We start from the raw sequence: 10368 nt of genomic DNA on the forward strand, positions 1-10368 counted from the left end.
CTAATAGGTGCTTTAAATTGAATGCCTTGTCCTATTCAGTAGATCAATAGGGTCTTTCCCGTGGACTTTCTGATGCTGCATTAGGATGTTCTTTGCAACAAATGTCTTGTAACATTCTGAACATTCATATAGCTTCTCCCCAGTGTGGACTTTCAGAAGTAGCATTAGGCAGTCCCTTGGAAAACCCTTCTCACATTCACTTCAATCGTATTGTTTCTCGCCAGTGTGGATTTTCTGATGTTGCACTAGCTTGTGCTTTAAAGTGAATGCCTTTTCACATTCAGTACATTTATATAGTTTCTCTCCTGTGTGGACGTTCAGATGTTGCATTAGGTGTGTCTTTCTTCTAAATGCCTTGCCACATTCAATACATTGATATGGTCGCTCTCCTGTGTGGGTTTTCTGATGTTCCAGTAAGTGGTCTTTTCTACTGTATGCCTTGTCACATTCAGTGCATTTATATGGTTTCTCTCCAGTGTGGGTATTCTGATGTACCATTAAGTGTTGTTTTCTGAAGAATGCTTTGTCACACTCACTACAACAATAGCGTTTCTTTCCGGTATGGATTTCCTGATGTTGTTCTAGCTGGTGCTTTAGAGTGTATGCTTTGTCACATTCAGTACATTTATACGGTGTCTCTCCAGTGTGAACTTTCTGATGTCGCGTTAGGCTTCCCTTTGCAAAAAATGACTTGTCACATTCATTGAATTGATATTTCTTCCCAGTGTGGGTTTCTTGATGTTGCATTAACCGCTGTTTTTCAATAAATGCATTCTCACATTCACTACAGCCAAATGATATCTTTCCAGTGTGTCTTTTCTGATGTATTATAAGGGTGTGCTTTGCAGTGAATGCCTTGCCACAGTCAGAGCAATCATATGGTTTCTCTCCAGTGTGAGTTTTCTGATGTTGCTTTAATTCCCCTTTTGTAACAAATGCCTTCTCACATTCACTACAACCATATGGTTTCTCTCCAGAGTGGAATTTCTGATGCTGTTTTAATTGCAATTTTGTAAAAAAAATGCCTTCTTACATTCACCACAACGGTATGGTTTCTCCCCAGAGTGGAATTTCTGATGTTGTTTTAATTGCAATTTTGTAACAAATGCCTTTTCACATTCTCTACAAGCAAATGGTTTCTCTCCGGTGTGGATTCTCTGATGTTCAAGAGATAGGTTTTTGTAAAGAAGGTTTTCTCACATTCACTAGAACCATATGGTTTCTCCCCGGAGTGGATTTTCTGATGTTGCAAGAGATAGCTTTTTGCAATGAATGCCCTGTCACATTCAGTGCATTCATATGGTTTCTCTCCAGTATGGCATCTCTGATGTAGAATAAGGGCTCCTTTTGTATTGAAAGCCTTGTCACATTCAGTGCATTTAAATGGTTTCTCTCCAGTGTGGACTCTCTGATGTCGTATTAGTTCTCTGTTAGTAATGAATGCCTTGTCACATTCACTGCAACTGTATGGTTTATTTCCAGTATGGATTTTCTGATGTTGGTTTAACAGTGCTTTTGTGAAGAATGTCTTGTCACATGCAGCACATTCATATGTTTTTTCCCCATTGTGGACTGCATAATGTCGATGTACCTCTCCCCTTGTAACAAATGCCTTGTTACATTCAGTACATTTATATGGTTTCTCCCCTGTGTGGACTGTATGATGTCGTATTAGCTCTTTTTTTATAATGAATGCCTTGTCACATTCTGTACATTTATATGGTTTCTCTCCAGTGTGGATTTTCAAATGTCGCATTAGGGATTCCTTTTCAACGAATGCCTTGTCACATTCAGTACATTTATATGGCTTCTCTTCAGTATGCATTTTCCAATGTTGCATCAGGTTTGCCTTTGCAGCAAATGCCTGGTCACATTCTGTACATTTAAATGGTTTCTCCCCAGGGTGTATATTCAGATGCTGCATTAGGTTTGTGTTTGAAATGAATGCCTTTTCACATTCAGTACATTTATATGGTTTCTCTTCAGTGTGAATTTTCAGATGATGCATTAGAGCTCCCTGAGCAACAAATGCCTTGTCACATTCACTACAACAAAAGGGTTTCACTCCAGTGTGGAATTTCTGATGTTGCTTTAACAACTCTTTTCTATAGAATGCCTTGTCACATTCTGTACATTTATAGGGCTTCTCTCCAGTGTGAATTTTCAGAAGTCGCATTAAGTTTGCCTTTGTAATGAATAACTTGTCACATTCTCTACATTCATGGGGCTTTTTCCCAATGTGGATGTTTTGTTGTCGTATTAAGTCTATCTTTGCAATGAATTCTGGATTACATTCAGTTAGGTTAAAAGGTTTCCCATCAGCATGACCATTCTGATATGCCTGCAAGTTCCCTTTTGTAGTGAATTTGTTTTCCTCAGCATGGCTTGCCTGTTGTACCGGTAGGTGCCCTTTTGCATGCATTGCCTTTTGACATTCAGTACATTCATATAACTTCTTCCTGGTAACAAGACTCCTTTGATTGAATGTCTGCCCACATTCCCTACATTTACATGTTCTAAGTCTTGCTTGGGCGACCATGTGTAATTTTAGATGGCCAGTGGCCCTGAATGTTTTATCACATTCTGAATACTTATGTCTTTCCATTGTGTGTGCTTTATGTTCAAATCCTACTTATAATAAATACATATTGTCTTTCTTCTATGCTGACTTCATCCACTCTTTATAGAATGCTATAAGAAACAACTTTGAGTGTTTTAGTACATTTAGAAAGTTCTCTATTCCCTAGTGTCTCTCACGTTAGTCTTTTCAAGCAGAGTATTTGTTTTCATGCTACTTCAGTGTATAGATTAAGACATCTTTTTATTTTTTTAACAGATCTTCATTGGAAGAATTTTCAATGCCCTGCCTTGCAGACTTTTGCTTTAAAAAAATATATCCTAATGTCCTTTCCATCTTCCATTCCTAAAGCATTCCTTTCACCTGCAACAAAAAAAGCAAGTCAATATAAAGAAACTCTAATTATGACCTAATGCTATCTAGAAAGACTTATACTTCACATTTAAAACAAAGTGAAAGAAACTCTGCAATACAGTTAGTCTTTCCTGTTTTCAGTTTTTGATCTGAACTGCAGAGGGGGTTTGACAGTATAAAATCTGTGGTTATTAGTGTTTAGGTGTTTTTAAGCAGTACAAATTTATTTGCACAGTTTCTATCTAGTCCTTTTAGATTAGAGATCACCAACCTTTTGTGTACTTAGAGCTACTCATGTTCAATTAAAATCATTGTGAGCTACTATTATTTGCGTTGAAATAGTAAAAACATCAGGAAAGATCACAGTGCCCCCCATGCAAGATTACTCACAGTGATCACTTCAGTACATCCGGCAAGACTGAGAGCAGTAATGTAAAAAAACCTTTTCAGATTGGAATGCCTCTATACGGTTAATATGCAAAAACAACAAGTGATGGACCGAATGTGGATCAATGTCACACACTCCCCCAGTCATACGATCTGGGCCCAAATCCATCGTTTTTTTGCACTCCACACCACCCTGGGTTAGACAATGGCGATATGCAAATCAGCTCTGACCCTGTTGCCCCATGGGAACAGTCCAGTCCGAACTACAAAAGCCATGTCCTTCCCAGAACGGAATCAAGCATCCGAGGACCGGACCGGTTTCGAGGTAACACCTCTCATCAGCCCGGCTAGCTTGACTCCAAGTGGTGTGGAGTGCCTGGGACCCACGTCTGGGCATCCCCAGCGCACTTAGGGCGGCAATTGCAAAAACAACAAGTGATGGACCGAATGTGGATCAATGTCACACACTCCCCCAGTCATACGATCTGGGCCCAAATCCATCGTTTTTTTGCACTCCACATCACCCTGGGTTAGACAATGGCGATATGCAAATCAGCTCTGACCCTGTTGCCCCATGGGAACAGTCCAGTCCGAACTACAAAAGCCATGTCCTTCCCAGAACGGAATCAAGCATCCGAGGACCGGACCGGTTTCGAGGTAACACCTCTCATCAGCCCGGCTAGATTGACTCCAAGTGGTGTGGAGTGCCTGGGACCCACGTCTGGGCATCCCCAGCGCACTTAGGGCGGCAATTGCAAAAACAACAAGTGATGGACCGAATGTGGATCAATGTCACACACTCCCCCAGTCATACGATCTGGGCCCAAATCCATCGTTTTTTTGCACTCCACACCACCCTGGGTTAGACAATGGCGATATGCAAATCAGCTCTGAGTGTGTGACATTGATCCACATTCGGTCCATCACCTGTTGTTTTTCCATATTCCGCCCTAAGTGCGCTGGGGATGCCCAGACGTGGGTCCCAGGCACTCCACACCACTGGAGTCAAGCTAGCCGGGCTGATGAGAGGTGTTACCTCGAAACCGGTCCGGTCCTCGGATGCTTGATTCCGTTCTGGGAAGGACATGGCTTTTGTAGTTCGGACTGGACTGTTCCCATGGGGCACAGGGTCAGAGCTGATTTGCATATCGCCATTGTCTAACCCAGGGTGGTGTGGAGTGCAAAAAAACGATGGATTTGGGCCCAGATCTTTGGACTGGGGTGAGTGTGTGACATTGATCCACATTTGGTCCATCACCTGTTGTTTTTGCATATTCCGCCCTAAGTGCGCTGGGGATGCCCAGACGTGGGTCCCAGGCACTCCTCACCACTGGAGTCAAGCTAGCCGGGCTGATGAGAGGTGTTACCTCGAAACCGGTCCGGTCCTCGGATGCTTGATTCCGTTCTGGGAAGGACATGGCTTGTGTAGTTCGGACTGGACTGTTCCCATGGGGCACAGGGTCAGAGCTGATTTGCATATCGCCATTGTCTAACCCAGGGTGGTGTGGAGTGCAAAAAAACGATGGATTTGGGCCCAGATCTTTGGACTGGGGTGAGTGTGTGACATTGATCCACATTCGGTCCATCACCTGTTGTTTTTGCATATTCCGCCCTAAGTGCGCTGGGGATGCCCAGACGTGGGTCCCAGGCACTCCACACCACTGGAGTCAAGCTAGCCGGGCTGATGAGAGGTGTTACCTCGAAACCGGTCCGGTCCTCGGATGCTTGATTCCGTTCTGGGAAGGACATGGCTTTTGTAGTTCGGACTGGACTGTTCCCATGGGGCACAGGGTCAGAGCTGATTTGCATATCGCCATTGTCTAACCCAGGGTGGTGTGGAGTGCAAAAAAACGATGGATTTGGGCCCAGATCTTTGGACTGGGGTGAGTGTGTGACATTGATCCACATTCGGTCCATCACCTGTTGTTTTTGCATATTCCGCCCTAAGTGCGCTGGGGATGCCCAGACGTGGGTCCCAGGCACTCCACACCACTGGAGTCAAGCTAGCGGGGCTGATGAGGGGTGTTACCTCGAAACCGGTCCGGTCCTCGGATGCTTGATTCCGTTCTGGGAAGGACATGGCTTTTGTAGTTCGGACTGGACTGTTCCCATGGGGCACAGGGTCAGAGCTGATTTGCATATCGCCATTGTCTAACCCAGGGTGGTGTGGAGTGCAAAAAAACGATGGATTTGGGCCCAGATCTTTGGACTGGGGTGAGTGTGTGACATTGATCCACATTCGGTCCATCACCTGTTGTTTTTGCATATTCCGCCCTAAGTGCGCTGGGGATGCCCAGACGTGGGTCCCAGGCACTCCACACCACTGGAGTCAAGCTAGCCGGGCTGATGAGAGGTGTTACCTCGAAACCGGTCCGGTCCTCGGATGCTTGATTCCGTTCTGGGAAGGACATGGCTTTTGTAGTTCGGACTGGACTGTTCCCATGGGGCACAGGGTCAGAGCTGATTTGCATATCGCCATTGTCTAACCCAGGGTGGTGTGGAGTGCAAAAAAACGATGGATTTGGGCCCAGATCTTTGGACTGGGGTGAGTGTGTGACATTGATCCACATTCGGTCCATCACCTGTTGTTTTTGCATATTCCGCCCTAAGTGCGCTGGGGATGCCCAGACGTGGGTCCCAGGCACTCCACACCACTGGAGTCAAGCTAGCCGGGCTGATGAGAGGTGTTACCTCGAAACCGGTCCGGTCCTCGGATGCTTGATTCCGTTCTGGGAAGGACATGGCTTTTGTAGTTCGGACTGGACTGTTCCCATGGGGCACAGGGTCAGAGCTGATTTGCATATCGCCATTGTCTAACCCAGGGTGGTGTGGAGTGCAAAAAAACGATGGATTTGGGCCCAGATCTTTGGACTGGGGTGAGTGTGTGACATTGATCCACATTCGGTCCATCACCTGTTGTTTTTGCATATTCCGCCCTAAGTGCGCTGGGGATGCCCAGACGTGGGTCCCAGGCACTCCACACCACTGGAGTCAAGCTAGCCGGGCTGATGAGAGGTGTTACCTCGAAACCGGTCCGGTCCTCGGATGCTTGATTCCGTTCTGGGAAGGACATGGCTTTTGTAGTTCGGACTGGACTGTTCCCATGGGGCACAGGGTCAGAGCTGATTTGCATATCGCCATTGTCTAACCCAGGGTGGTGTGGAGTGCAAAAAAACGATGGATTTGGGCCCAGATCTTTGGACTGGGGTGAGTGTGTGACATTGATCCACATTCGGTCCATCACCTGTTGTTTTTGCATATTCCGCCCTAAGTGCGCTGGGGATGCCCAGACGTGGGTCCCAGGCACTCCACACCACTGGAGTCAAGCTAGCCGGGCTGATGAGAGGTGTTACCTCGAAACCGGTCCGGTCCTCGGATGCTTGATTCCGTTCTGGGAAGGACATGGCTTTTGTAGTTCGGACTGGACTGTTCCCATGGGGCACAGGGTCAGAGCTGATTTGCATATCGCCATTGTCTAACCCAGGGTGGTGTGGAGTGCAAAAAAACGATGGATTTGGGCCCAGATCTTTGGACTGGGGTGAGTGTGTGACATTGATCCACATTCGGTCCATCACCTGTTGTTTTTGCATATTCCGCCCTAAGTGCGCTGGGGATGCCCAGACGTGGGTCCCAGGCACTCCACACCACTGGAGTCAAGCTAGCCGGGCTGATGAGAGGTGTTACCTCGAAACCGGTCCGGTCCTCGGATGCTTGATTCCGTTCTGGGAAGGACATGGCTTTTGTAGTTCGGACTGGACTGTTCCCATGGGGCACAGGGTCAGAGCTGATTTGCATATCGCCATTGTCTAACCCAGGGTGGTGTGGAGTGCAAAAAAACGATGGATTTGGGCCCAGATCTTTGGACTGGGGTGAGTGTGTGACATTGATCCACATTCGGTCCATCACCTGTTGTTTTTGCATATTCCGCCCTAAGTGCGCTGGGGATGCCCAGACGTGGGTCCCAGGCACTCCACACCACTGGAGTCAAGCTAGCCGGGCTGATGAGAGGTGTTACCTCGAAACCGGTCCGGTCCTCGGATGCTTGATTCCGTTCTGGGAAGGACATGGCTTTTGTAGTTCGGACTGGACTGTTCCCATGGGGCACAGGGTCAGAGCTGATTTGCATATCGCCATTGTCTAACCCAGGGTGGTGTGGAGTGCAAAAAAACGATGGATTTGGGCCCAGATCTTTGGACTGGGGTGAGTGTGTGACATTGATCCACATTCGGTCCATCACCTGTTGTTTTTGCATATTCCGCCCTAAGTGCGCTGGGGATGCCCAGACGTGGGTCCCAGGCACTCCACACCACTGGAGTCAAGCTAGCCGGGCTGATGAGAGGTGTTACCTCGAAACCGGTCCGGTCCTCGGATGCTTGATTCCGTTCTGGGAAGGACATGGCTTTTGTAGTTCGGACTGGACTGTTCCCATGGGGCACAGGGTCAGAGCTGATTTGCATATCGCCATTGTCTAACCCAGGGTGGTGTGGAGTGCAAAAAAACGATGGATTTGGGCCCAGATCTTTGGACTGGGGTGAGTGTGTGACATTGATCCACATTCGGTCCATCACCTGTTGTTTTTGCATATTCCGCCCTAAGTGCGCTGGGGATGCCCAGACGTGGGTCCCAGGCACTCCACACCACTGGAGTCAAGCTAGCCGGGCTGATGAGAGGTGTTACCTCGAAACCAGTCCGGTCCTCGGATGCTTGATTCCGTTCTGGGAAGGACATGGCTTTTGTAGTTCGGACTGGACTGTTCCCATGGGGCACAGGGTCAGAGCTGATTTGCATATCGCCATTGTCTAACCCAGGGTGGTGTGGAGTGCAAAAAAACGATGGATTTGGGCCCAGATCTTTGGACTGGGGTGAGTGTGTGACATTGATCCACATTCGGTCCATCACCTGTTGTTTTTGCATATTCCGCCCTAAGTGCGCTGGGGATGCCCAGACGTGGGTCCCAGGCACTCCACACCACTGGAGTCAAGCTAGCCGGGCTGATGAGAGGTGTTACCTCGAAACCGGTCCGGTCCTCGATGCTTGATTCCGTTCTGGGAAGGACATGGCTTTTGTAGTTCGGACTGGACTGTTCCCATGGGGCACAGGGTCAGAGCTGATTTGCATATCGCCATTGTCTAACCCAGGGTGGTGTGGAGTGCAAAAAAACGATGGATTTGGGCCCAGATCTTTGGACTGGGGTGAGTGTGTGACATTGATCCACATTCGGTCCATCACCTGTTGTTTTTGCATATTCCGCCCTAAGTGCGCTGGGGATGCCCAGACGTGGGTCCCAGGCACTCCACACCACTGGAGTCAAGCTAGCCGGGCTGATGAGAGGTGTTACCTCGAAACCGGTCCGGTCCTCGGATGCTTGATTCCCGTTCTGGGAAGGACATGGCTTTTGTAGTTCGGACTGGACTGTTCCCATGGGGCACAGGGTCAGAGCTGATTTGCATATCGCCATTGTCTAACCCAGGGTGGTGTGGAGTGCAAAAAAACGATGGATTTGGGCCCAGATCTTTGGACTGGGGTGAGTGTGTGACATTGATCCACATTCGGTCCATCACCTGTTGTTTTTGCATATTCCGCCCTAAGTGCGCTGGGGATGCCCAGACGTGGGTCCCAGGCACTCCACACCACTGGAGTCAAGCTAGCCGGGCTGATGAGAGGTGTTACCTCGAAACCGGTCCGGTCCTCGGATGCTTGATTCCGTTCTGGGAAGGACATGGCTTTTGTAGTTCGGACTGGACTGTTCCCATGGGGCACAGGGTCAGAGCTGATTTGCATATCGCCATTGTCTAACCCAGGGTGGTGTGGAGTGCAAAAAAACGATGGATTTGGGCCCAGATCTTTGGACTGGGGTGAGTGTGTGACATTGATCCACATTCGGTCCATCACCTGTTGTTTTTGCATATTCCGCCCTAAGTGCGCTGGGGATGCCCAGACGTGGGTCCCAGGCACTCCACACCACTGGAGTCAAGCTAGCCGGGCTGATGAGAGGTGTTACCTCGAAACCGGTCCGGTCCTCGGATGCTTGATTCCGTTCTGGGAAGGACATGGCTTTTGTAGTTCGGACTGGACTGTTCCCATGGGGCACAGGGTCAGAGCTGATTTGCATATCGCCATTGTCTAACCCAGGGTGGTGTGGAGTGCAAAAAAACGATGGATTTGGGCCCAGATCTTTGGACTGGGGTGAGTGTGTGACATTGATCCACATTCGGTCCATCACCTGTTGTTTTTGCATATTCCGCCCTAAGTGCGCTGGGGATGCCCAGACGTGGGTCCCAGGCACTCCACACCACTGGAGTCAAGCTAGCCGGGCTGATGAGAGGTGTTACCTCGAAACCGGTCCGGTCCTCGGATGCTTGATTCCGTTCTGGGAAGGACATGGCTTTTGTAGTTCGGACTGGACTGTTCCCATGGGGCACAGGGTCAGAGCTTGTGAGAAGTTGGCCTGATATGTAGTGTTTCCAATTCTGGAACCACTGGGTATCAGTCCAAACAAACCCCAAAGATGTCAGGTTGTAAGTCAACCTTGTAGACAAGCTATCCTAGTGGTAGCATGGACTAAGCAGCCTTAAAGGCTTAACTTAAGAGGTCGTGTTAAGCGAGCTTGTTTTACCACATACAATCCTGTAATCAAATGAAAGGACACCACACAAGTATATATTATAAAAATATATGTATTTATTACTAAATTACTCCCCAGTACTCTTTATGAGGAAAGGGGCACAAGCGTTAAATCAAAAGCACTGTTAAACATATAAAGTTGGCACAATTATGGCTGAGGGCGGGGGGCCACTCAGACCATATACTAAAAAAATGGTATAAGTAACACTTATCGAACAATGGTTAGGCCTAGGGCCTAGAGATTCGCTGGGAGCAGTCAGGACAAGCAATGAAGAAGTCGGGAGTAGCCCACAGGAGACGGGTGCAGCACGGAAAGTGCGGCGCGCACCAATGCACTGTCAATGGTGCGTAAAAGTTAGTTAAAGTGAATAAAAAGATACTTCCGCTGAACCTAGGAACACAAAACTTTAGACACAGACCCTAGA

At 48.1% G+C, this 10368-nt stretch overlaps 1 pseudogene; it reads right to left on the reverse strand.

Annotated features, from left to right (window-relative positions):
- Window positions 1-201: 201 nt before the first annotated feature.
- On the reverse strand, window positions 202-2605 carry LOC147666730 (uncharacterized; annotated as a pseudogene).
- Between the last annotated feature and the right edge of the window lie 7763 nt (window positions 2606-10368).

Source organism: Lissotriton vulgaris, unplaced genomic scaffold (assembly GCF_964263255.1).
Source record: "Lissotriton vulgaris unplaced genomic scaffold, aLisVul1.2 SCAFFOLD_3426, whole genome shotgun sequence".
Lineage (NCBI taxonomy): Eukaryota > Metazoa > Chordata > Amphibia > Caudata > Salamandridae > Lissotriton > Lissotriton vulgaris.